Here is an 11,928-nt window from a genome sequence, read left to right as displayed (position 1 = left end):
ATGATGACTTGCCCAAAGTCAGAAAGTGGTAGAGCTGGGACTTGAGTGTAGGGCTTTTGACACCAAGGTCAATCTTAACCCACTCCACTGCAGCTGCATTTAACACTGCCATTAATTTAAATTAACAAACACTGATTACATTCTTATTCTATACAAAGTTGCTACAACATTGGTAGTGTTGGGGGGGAATCTAAGAGTAAATGAAGTACATGCTCTGCTCTCAAAGGAGCTTATCTTCTATTCGGAGAATCAGAGATAAAAAGGAAAGGGAAGTTTAGGGAAGAGTGTGGGAAGTTCTGAATATGTCCTGAGAGTGCAACTCCACCATCAAAATTAGAATGCTAATAAAGTGAGTCCACTTTCAAATCAAGAGCAGGGCCATTTCATCCATTAAGGATTACAGGTCCAAGAGCCCAAGATCCATGATGGTCTTAAAACAGTACTCATTGATAATTCAAGCTGAGTCTGGCGTTAGAAGATTTAAATAAAAACACAACACCTATTCTTTCATTTGACAAACATTTATTGCCATGGACTGTAAAGAATGCTGATGTAAAAACTGGAACAAGACACGGTGTTACTATGATCAGTATTATCAAGCATCTACAAAGTGGAATAGGCCACATGCAGCTGGTTAGCTCAGAGGAGGGCTAGATCACTGGGGGCTAGCATTCCTGGAAGGTTCTATGAGCTGAGCCTTAAGAAGGATAGACTAGAACAGGCAGTGAAGCAGGATGAACTGGTCCAGGGGGTTCTGAGCACAAGTGTGGAAGCAGCAATGTGCATAGGAGGTTGGTGGAAGTGAAGAGAAGGACCCTAGTCTGCCTGTTGAAAAAGGAAAGAAAGGAGATTAGGTTGAAAGAGTAGGCTATGGAGAAGCTTTTAATTTAGAGATTGACAGGGGGCTCAGGCTATTAATAGGGGAAGAAAAGACAAGCTAACGGGTAAATTCTAGAATCAAATACAAGATTACATATTCATTAGTAACTTTCTTCAACTAACTATAACCAGTTATTAGACAATGTATAATTTATACAGTAAGCAACATGTTTTTTATTCTGCAGGGACAAACAGGGACTCTAAGGAAATTAGATTGGCAGATAAAGCATAAATTGGCAATCTAGTAAACACAAATCATCCCAATGACTCGACTCCATGTTGACTTACAGACTGAGGTGTTATCCATTCAGTTAGGCCACAGTGGCTGTATGATCTTTGATCAATTACTTCCCCTCTTTGTGTCTCAATGTCTTCATCTGAAAAACAGAGCTGTCGTAAACATGTCCTGAAAAAAAAAAATGGATGTGAAAATGCTTTGAAAACATAGTTCTTAAACAACTGTTATTTGTTATTATTATAGAGTAATGAGGACTAACAGACATGATTCCACAACCATTCATCATTTATTATTCTGAATAAGTTTGAAGAGCATATGCTTGATATAAAGAGGGCAAACATACTCAAAGATGACCATTTTTTTTTCTGTTATTTTATACCATTGTCATTGAACCTGTTTTTCTTGCGGTCATTTTATTTATTGATCTTTCCTTTGCTACAGTGTCTCTTCTTGCTTCGTCCATCTATACAAGATTATAAAATGTACCTCGAATTCAAGTCAAAGAAATGAAAGATTTGAGGTGTGTGGTATGAACATTTATTTAACTATTTATTTACACTAATTGTTCAATTAAAATATTCCAGAAATTATGCAAATAAGAAAAAATCTACATCCTTAAGGAGCTCACAGTAGGAGGGCCACATAGTCATGTAAATAAATAACACTATCACAAAAGAATGTCAAAAGGGCTTTGGAGGAGGGTGCTCCCAGATGCTCTAACAGAAATCAGATTAGCTGGCTGGGAGGCAGGGCTGTGGAAGCTTCCAATGCCAGGGACCACTGCAGCAATCTAGTAAGTAGATCATGCTTTGTGCCGAGGGAATGGGATGCCTAAAAGGATCAATACATGACAAGCCATAACATATCCAGGAAACTGCAATAAGATTAGCAATTTCAGAGTATAGGTTCTAAGGGAGTAGTGATGAGTAATAATACAGGATAATGGACATCAGCCAGGTCAGGAGGAGCTGTGCGGAGGAGTATGCAGAATCAGGGGGAAAAAAGTGCAGCAGTGAAGGAATAGATTGCACAATAAGGTGGTGAGATTTTATCTATGATATGTAAGAGAGATTCCAGGTGTGGATGTGTTTACAGCCATTCGATTATTACATATTGAGGAGCCTTTTATCCTATTTGTATTGTGTAGTCCTTTTACTTCTCTTACTGGCCATCCCTACTGAATATCTTTTGACCATTTCAATGTTAATTACCTTTGTAACAAGAGTAGGATGGGGAAAAAGATCAATTAATTTTGAACATATTACTCTAATAAGCATGTGAACAACTGAAATAGCTCTACCACTGGTCATCCAAATGAATCATGTGAGGGGGTAGACCAAATAGAAGTGAAGGCAATTTGTGTGCAACAGTGCCAAACAAGGGCTAGCTGTTATATATGTTTTGTGTCTAGCTGCTTTCAACAGAGAAATGATAACATAGGCAGCATTTTCAATCCACTTAATACTCAAAGAACTATTACCAGTAAATCTGGCAGCACCACGTAGGGAAGCAGGAAATTCACTAAAAAATCAGAAACATTGTTTGTGAACAGCTCTAGAATGGAATGCTGTAAATAGTCATGAGTTTGGTGTAGAAGCAGAGCAGAGGCAAAGAGAGAGCTTGCAAGTTAGCATCTTACCCAAACCGTGGAGTCCATAAATAATTACCCAGAGAGTGGAAAAACTGGTTTGTTGAAATTTGGAGGACATTAATAATGCTCTGTTTCTCCAGTGATCTCTTCCCGCAGGGGAACTGGCAGTGCTTGGCAAGCAGCCTCATTACTCACAACCTTGCTTCTGCTGGGCTGGCAAGATCCGGAGGTATCATTAAACACATATAGTGGGTAGTCTTCCCCAGGCTACTCCAAGAAATGAGGTCCATTCAACAGTCAGTAAACATTTATAGAGTCTATATATAAATTGCTTTTGTTGTAAGAATTTATTGTTCTTTCCCAAACAATGCCCATTTTTTTCCAATACAAGTACACTAAAAGTATGTGCTAGAAAAGAACAGTGAAGGCAGGTGCAGTGGTGTGCACTTGTAACCCCAGCTACTTGAGAGGCTAAGGCAGGAGGATCACTTGAGCCTAGGAGTTTGAGGCTGCAGTGAGCTTTGATCATGCCATGGTACTCTAGCCTGGACAACAGAGTGAGACCCCTATCTCTTAAAAAAATAGAAAAGAACAGTGGAAAGATATTAAATGTGTTCATTTTCCTTCAAAATAAGGATATAAGAATAACAGATTATTTTTGGTCTTAAAGGGGGCTTAGAGTCTGTGATGGTTCATTTTTTGTATTAACGTGGAGGATGTTATTGGATGAGATTAACATTTAAAACCTGGCATGTGTTTATGGATGAGATTAACATTTAAATCCGTGAATTTTTGAGTAAGCACATTGCTCTCCATAATGTGGGTGAGCCTCATCCAATCAGTTGAAGCCAAATAGAACACAAAGGCTGGCCTCCCTGAACAAGCAAGAATTCCCCAGCACACTGCCTTCCAGCTTTATCTGCGCCACTGGCTCTCCTGGGTCTCTACCTTGTCAGCTACTCTGCAGATTTTGGACTTGCCAGTCTCTATAATCACATGAACAATTCCTTATAATAATCTCTTTCTATTTATATATATTCACATCTTATTGGTTCTGCTTCTCTGGAGAACCTTGACTAATATCAAACCCAATGCTACCCTGTTTAACAACATGCTATTTAACACAGAATCATTGAATCAAAATCCTTTTCTTATTGACAGGGAATACAAACAGGAATTGAACACTATTCTAGACCTGGAGAAACTGAGATCAACTGGGATTAAATGGTATTTGGATAAATCCGGTGTTTCTTTTTTACCTCCTTAAAATTTGGCAGGTCCAAGTGGATTGTATTGCATGAGACAAATAGCCTTAATTCCATTACATTATGAATTTTCCTAGACAGTTGATTCTACCCATTGAAGTATTGACTGTAATTCTTCACTCTTGCGCACACATTTGGAATTCCAGAAAAGCAAGACCCACCTATATTAGGGCCAAGTCTCAACAGGAGCCTGAGTCTTGTGGTTGTCACCTCTTGCCACTCTAGCACTATTCCATTCTGAACAATTTCCTCACTATCTCCTTGTCCACAGAGATTTCACTTGAGACTCAGGATTCATATTGAGGTGGCCTGAGTCATACAATGTTTTCAACCACTATTTATATTTCAACATATACAGTGTTTATTGTATGCCAGGCATTGTCATAAGCACTTTTATAGGATGTATTCATTACTCATAAGAACTCTAGGAGGTATGTTCTATTATTAGCATCCATAACATAATAGAAATTATATTTAATCTCTAATGGGTAATATAGAGATTTAAAGACAATTTAAAGAGGTTTAAAAAGCCAATTTTAGGCAGCTGACCTCATAGCAGCATTGAGATTTGAATCTAGGCATTCTGGCCCCAAATTCAGTTGTAACCACAATACTCTGTTGTCTTTCTACTTGCTTTAAGGAAAACAAGAAAATATCCCTGAATTGTCTGCCTCTGGCCCAGGAAATGTTCAGCACTGACTTCTCATATTTGTTATATTCTCATATATATCTTCTCATATTGTTATTTAAAATATTACCAAAAGATGAGGATGTTGGTGGCATCCCTCTTGTTTCCACCTGGCTCTCTACCCCCTGAAGGCTTCTAAAACCCCCTACTAGATCCATTTGGTCCCCACTTGCAGGTTCAGCTCATCTTGATTCAGAGATGAACTGATCCCCAAGAAGTGTGTTAGGAACTATAGGGTCAAACAAAGCTCATTGACTTGGAATCTGCTAGTTCTTGGAATCTGCTAGTTCTTGGAATACTGCTAGTTCTGCTGTGTTGCCCAGGCTGGAGTGCAGTGGCGCGATCTCGGCTCACTGCAAGTGCCGCCTCCCGAGTTCACGCCATTCTCCTGCCTCAGCCTCCCGAGTAGCTGGGACTACAAGTGCCCGCCACCACGCCCGGCTAATTTTTTACATTTTTAGTAGAGACGGGGTTTCACCGTGTTAGCTAGGATGGTCTTGATCTGCTGACCTTGTGATCCGCCCGTCTCGGCCTCCCAGAGTGCTGGGATTACAGGCGTGAGCCACCGTGCCCGGCCTCTTTCCTGCCTTTCAGCTCTGCTCCTCTCAATTCCCCAATAACACAATCCCTGGTCTCCTAAGTGTGGGCCCCAGGATAGTCTGCAAACTCATCACCTTCTAAGGGGGACTGCTTTCATTGAGTGGTCCCAAGTTGGCACTAGAGGCCAGTGTTGCAATGTTTTCAGTCTTTTCAAAGGAAATAGAAATCTTTATTATCTTGTGAAATCGCTTAATTTGGAGTTGGCTCCAATTACTTTTAAAACACTCCATGGGCCAAAAAGCACTTGTGTTTATGGCCAACAATTAGTGACCCATCAAAGAGGCTCTCTGGACTGAGTGTAGTGGCTGATGCCTGTAATCCCAGCACCTTGGGAGGCCAAAGTTGGAGGATCACTTGAGCCCAGCACTTGGAGACCAGCCTGGGCAACATAGCAAGACCCCGTCTCTACAAAATTTAAAAAATTAGCTGAGTGTAGTGGCGTGGGTCTGCGGTCCCAGCTACTTGGGAGGCTGAAGTGAGAAGATTGCTTAACCCAGAAGGTTGAGGCTTCAGTGAGTCATATTCTTGGCCCTGCACTCCAGTGTAAGTGATAGAATGAGACTGTGCCTCAAGAATAAAAAAATTAAAAAAAGAAGATTTCTAAGCTTCTTCCCAACGTTTCTGACACACTGTGACTCTGACCTCTGCCCACATTTCTACATGGCTAATTTTTAAATAAGATCAATGGCTGATCCTAGGTCAGCAAGAACCACAAGGTCAGGAGTGTTCTTTCTTTGAAGTTTCAGGTTAATCAGATTCTCTTTAGGAAAAGGAACAAGGCTTCTCTTTAGGTAAGGTATCTACCAGAGCAGCCCCCTCTCCCACCCGAAAGTCACCTGAATACAGCTATTTCCTGTGCCTCTTTCTGCTACAAATCTCTGCAGCATGTTTTGTTTTATGCATCAAAACTAGATCGACCTCTGCATTCTGATCATTTCCCCATGGTGTTGTCTTTTTCCAAACTTTCTGTTTTCATTAACTTAAAAAGTCTATGATGCTATCAAACTGATTAAGCTCATTCCAATCAAGCACCACATGCTGAAGCTAGTGAATTACATTGCCAGTTGGGCTTTAAAAAGAACAGGTTTGAATGTACATCCTGATGTATTATATAATATATTGTGAATATGGATTGTGTTGAAGCTATAATTATGAGGGATTTAATACATTCGGGCCTACATTCAACCCCGATGTACACATACTTATACATATGTAAAATGTTTGGCCCCTTAACTTAGCCTTGCTGACAGTTGTGGGAAAGTTTCTAGAGTTGTCAGTCACAAGGTCCTGTGAGAATCTGATCTAAGCAACTCAGCCTTCCCTCAAGAATAAAACACTCATAAGCAAACAATTTCCCAAAGTTTGTGCACAGACCCTTAGGCATACCTGGACCCCAGGTGAGAACTCCTGCTATGTCAGTGAGGGTGGTCAGACCCCAAAGTAAACTTAGATACTTCCTCTTTACCCCTTTTTTTCTGCTTTAAAAAATCTCAGCGATTCTTTCCTGCCTTTTTTTTTTTTTTTTTTTGAGAGGGGGTCTCGCTGTGTCACCCAGGCTGGAGTGCAGTGGCGCCATCTCGGCTCACTGCAAGTGCCGCCTTCCGAGTTCACGCCATTCTCCTGCCTCAGCCTCCCGAGTAGCTGGGACTACAGGCGCCCGCCACCATGCCCGGCTAATTTTTTACATTTTTAGTAGAGACGGGGGTTTCACCGTGTTAGCTAGGATGGTCTTGATCTCCTGACCTTGTGATCCGCCCGTCTCGGCCTCCCAGAGTGCTGGGATTACAGGCGGAAATCTGTCCACCAGATGGCGCGCAAGAGATTCCAGTGTAACAAAACAACTACAGAAAAATTACAAAGCGAAATTTGCCCCGTGGAAGAATAAATAGCACTATGACTTCTATTTCACGTGTACTTTTATGTTCTATTAAGCACCTAACAGTTACATTCTCCAAACCCCTGGACTCTGGGTGTGATGTTCAGACAGGGAGGCACACAAGCTTCCACACCCGGCCTCTCTCCCCTTCGAGCACCCGTAATCTCCGAAGACAGAGCACCGCCCAGTGAGACTAGGAAAGAACTGGCTATTGGTGAGATGTGCTCTCGGGAGGAAATTCCTCCACTTGAATGAAGGGCTGATTCTTACCTGAGTTCCCTCCCAACTCGGTGTCCTTGGGAAGGGTGGTCTCTCCTGTCTTAGATTCTGCCGCACTGCTCTCTCCCTATCTGCTCATTTTCTGTGTAATTTGATCAGAAATATTTATTTTTTTATGTGCAAGCTCTTCCAACTGTTCATAGCTTTTCACATTTTTTTCTGAATATAATAAGCTCGTTACAAGAAATGCGAATAGATTAAAAATTTAGAAAAAGTATAATTCCTCTATAATTCAACTCTTGGAGGTAACTACTGTTACGTTTGGTGTATATGCATCTAGAACAGGGTTTCTTAATCTCAGACCTGTTGGTATTTGTGGCCAGCAAATTCTTTGGAAAGCTGCCCTGTGGATTGTAGAATGATTAGCAGCAACCCTGGCCTCTGCCCACTAGAGGCCAGTAGTAGCCTCACCACCACCACCACCACCACCACCACCACCACCACCACCACCACCACCACCACCACCACCACCACCTAGTCGTGACAACCAGTAATATATCCAGACATTGCCAAATGGTTTCATATTACACATACTTTCAGGCAACTGACTTTTCAACTTACATTTTTTGTTGTTGTTGTATCTTAACAATAGATTTTGGTCATCTTTCCATTTCAGAACATCTGGACCGATTACATTCTTCAATCTATTGTATCATGATTTATTTAACCTGGTATCTTCTATGGATGATCATTTGGATCATTTTTAATTTTCTTACTTTTACAAATGTAGCTTGGTGAAAAAAAAATATTTAAAACCCAAACTGACTGCAGCCACTTGTAAGGGAAGAAAAAAGGCATATTTCATAGCAGAGGGAAAACAAGTATCCATATTGCTTCCTTTTGCTTATAAATCTTGGTGAGTAAAAGAGAAAAGGAAGTCTGAAATGTGGAAACCTCCACCCATTTTCTGTACTGTTAAAGCTTGAGGCCAAATTAATGGTCCCTCCAGTAGTCTAGATGTTATCAAAGCTTTAGAAATGCAAAGAAGGTCCAGGAATGGGGAGGGTTAGAAAGCGGAATTGTTCTGCATACCGAGAGACAAAGTAGCAAACGGAAGGAGCGTGTGTTTGCCTGTTTCTGCTTGCCAGGGTAATTTTACAAAGCCCCTGATTGTGAGGCCTGCAGCTCTCCAGAAAGATACTTTGACAAAACAGGATAGAGCACATCCCCCATGCCTCTTGCCTGAGTCACTATATTCCTTAAAATTTAAGTGACCCTAGCTTTTTCCACGGTATCTGTAGGGGGGTCCATACGGCGTTGTTCTGGATTCCCGTCGTAACTTAAAGGGAAACTTTCACAATGTCCGGAGTCTTTGATGTCCTGCAAGTGAAGGAGGAGGATGTCCTTAAGTTCCTTGCAGCAGGAACCCACTTAGGTGGCACCAATCTTGACTTCCAGATGGAACAGTACATCTATAAAAGGAAAAGTGATGGCATCTATATCATAAATCTGAAGAGGACCTGGGAGAAGCTTCTGCTGGCAGCTCGTGCTATTGTTGCCATTGAAAACCCTGCTGATGTCAGTGTTATATCCTCCAGGAATACTGGCCAGAGGGCTGTGCTGAAGTTTGCTGCTGCCACTGGAGCTACTCCAATTGCTGGCCGCTTCACTCCTGGAACCTTCACTAACCAGATCCAGGCAGCCTTCCGGGAGCCACGGCTTCTTGTGGTTACTGACCCCAGGGCTGACCACCAGCCTCTCACGGAGGCATCTTATGTTAACCTACCTACCATCGCGCTGTGTAACACAGATTCTCCTCTGCGCTATGTGGACATTGCCATCCCATGCAACAACAAGGGAGCTCACTCAGTGGGTTTGATGTGGTGGATGCTGGCTTGGGAAGTTCTGTGCATGCGTGGCACCATTTCCCGTGAACACCCATGAGAGGTCATGCCTGATCTCTACTTCTACAGAGATCCTGAAGAGATTGAAAAAGAAGAGCAGGCTGCTGCTGAAAAGGCAGTGACCAAGGAGGAATTTCAGGGTGAATGGACTGCTCCAGCTCCTGAGTTCACTGCTACTCAGCCTGAGGTTGCAGACTGGTCTGAAGGTGTACAGGTGCCCTCTGTGCCTATTCAGCAGTTCCCTACTGAAGACTGGAGCGCTCAGCCTGCCACGGAAGACTGGTCTGCAGCTCCCACTGCTCAGGCCACTGAATGGGTAGAAGCAACCACTGACTGGTCTTAAGCTGTTCTTGAATAGGCTCTTAAGCAACATGGAAAAATGGTCAATGGAAAATAAACATCAGTTTCTAAAAAAAAAAAAATTTAAGTGACCCTAGTCCTTGGCTTCTCTTACACACGATAACATCTCACGGGGTTAGTCATTATGCTTCTATTACCTATAACCAAATGTACTTTAGTAAACTATAATCAAATGTACTCTTGCACCCAAACCTAGATGTGATTTTGCATATACTGAACCTCTACCACCTACCTACCAATGGGTTGAAACACTGCTTTAGAGTCCGACAGACCTCTCTGAAAGACTCCTCCTGGGCTATGGGCCTCAGTCTATAGTCCTCAGTAAGAACTGTGAATAAAACTTATTTTAATTCTCTAAAAGTTTGATTTTTTTTCCCCCTTGGGTATTTTGACTGTCCCTAAATAGTCCACGGGAAAGCAAATCCTGAAAACACAGAACTGATAAAATGTCAGGAAATGCCTGAGGTGGAGAGAGAAGGTCAAGTGACAAGCAGTATACCAGAGCCCATGGACAAATGTGGCCAGTGAGAAATTCTTCATGGGAAAGAGGACAAGAGGACAAAGGGCCTTTATGTATGAGAAAGTCTAATATTAATTTTTGAACGAGTCAGTTTGTGTGGTTGTAAAAAATCCACATTCAGATGGCTTGGGAGGTGTTTTTGTTGTTCTGCTTTGTCTTGAAAAGATAGAATGGTAAGGAAAGGGGATTGAATTTCACACGTACATTGGTTCAAGTCAAAAAGACAAGACAGGCTAAAAGAGGTGAGATGCAAGTGAGCTTGAGACAGAACCAGAGCTCTTAGCAAGATAGAAAGAACTGTGAGAAAATAAAACTACCATAACTCACAGAAATCACAGGGAGGGCAATGTACATCCCAGAGGGTTAGGATTCCCAGGTGAACTTCATTTAAATCTCAAGGCGTAGGGTGACTGTTGGCTACTGACTCACGCAAATGGCACCGCTATGACGTCCTTTCTGAATGTACACCTTTAAGTTTTTGTACAACTTTTTTTTTAATTCATAAGTATTTATTGACTTTCTACCATCCGCAAATGTAGCAATGAGAAAGCTAGTCAATTGTATGAGATCCATAAAGATGATGTTTGCATTCTTTTAGTTAAATTGCCGAGTCAAAAAACATGATAACTTAAAAATTCGGAAAGCCATTTCGAAATGTTCTTTCTTATCTGGAGATTTGATTTTCATCCAGGAGTTGCTTCTATATTTTATATTTACTAATGGTGTGATGTGTTTCTCTATATTTAATTCTTATCCATCAAAATTGTATGTTGATGTATCATGTGAATCCCTTAATGATTTTTTCCCCAAAACATCCAACTAGTGTTTTAGAGCCACAATTTATCCAGTAGTTCAACCTTCCACCACTGATTTGTAATGCTTCCCTCATGATATTTTAACTTCTCTGTTTTAGAATCTGCTTCTGAGCTATTCTTTTTATTTCATTGAATTGCCTATCTTTTCTTATGCCAGAACCACAATTATTGTTTTAGCTATTATAGCTTTATGACTAACTTAACACCTGCTAAAGCAAGTACTTCCTCTTTCAGGAATAAGACAAGAATGTCTGCTCTCACCACTTCTATTCAGCAGTGTGCTGCTGGAAGGGCAAGTAGGCAAGAAAATAAAATAAAATGCATCTAGATCGGAAAGGAAAAAGTAAAACTAACTCTATTTGCAGATGACATGATCTTGCATATGGAAAGTACTAAGAAATTTACTTAAACTATTAGAACTAATAAATGAGTTCAGAAAAGTTGTAAGATTTAAGATTAATACACAAAATGGGCCAGGTATATTAGCTTATGCCTGTAATCCCAGAGCTTTGGAAGGCCAAGGCAGGATGATCTCTTGAGGCCACGAATTTGAGAGCAGCCTGGGCAACAGCGAGCTTATGTCTCTAAAAAAAAAAGAAATAAAAATAAAAAGACTAATACACAAAATGAATTGTACTTCTACATGCTTTATTAAAAATCTGAAAAAATTAGAAAATAATTTCATTGACAGCAGCATCAAGAAAATAGGAATTATAAAATAGAAATAGGAATAAATTTAGTAAGAGAAAAGTAAGTCATTTTTGTTTTTTTTTATTGTTGTTGTTTTAGAGACAGTTTCTCTCTGTCACCCAGGCTGGAGCACAGTGGCATGATCATAACTCACTGCAGCCTTGAACTGTGGGGCTCAAGTGATCCTCCAGCCCCAGGCTCCCAAAGTAGGGTAAATCTTGTACTCTAGAAATTAGAAAACATTGTTGAAAGAACTCAAAGAAGATCCAAATAAATGGAAAGA

General features: G+C 41.0%; 1 pseudogene; it reads left to right on the top strand.

Moving 5' to 3' along the window:
- Window positions 1-8,700: 8,700 nt before the first annotated feature.
- On the top strand, window positions 8,701-9,618 carry LOC134733877 (small ribosomal subunit protein uS2-like; annotated as a pseudogene).
- The last annotated feature ends 2,310 nt before the right edge of the window (window positions 9,619-11,928 follow it).

The sequence above is a fragment of the Symphalangus syndactylus genome, chromosome 12, assembly GCF_028878055.3.
Source record: "Symphalangus syndactylus isolate Jambi chromosome 12, NHGRI_mSymSyn1-v2.1_pri, whole genome shotgun sequence".
NCBI lineage: Eukaryota > Metazoa > Chordata > Mammalia > Primates > Hylobatidae > Symphalangus > Symphalangus syndactylus.
Note: the sequence above shows the minus strand (reverse complement) of the source record. Positions and strands in the feature narration are given on the sequence as shown.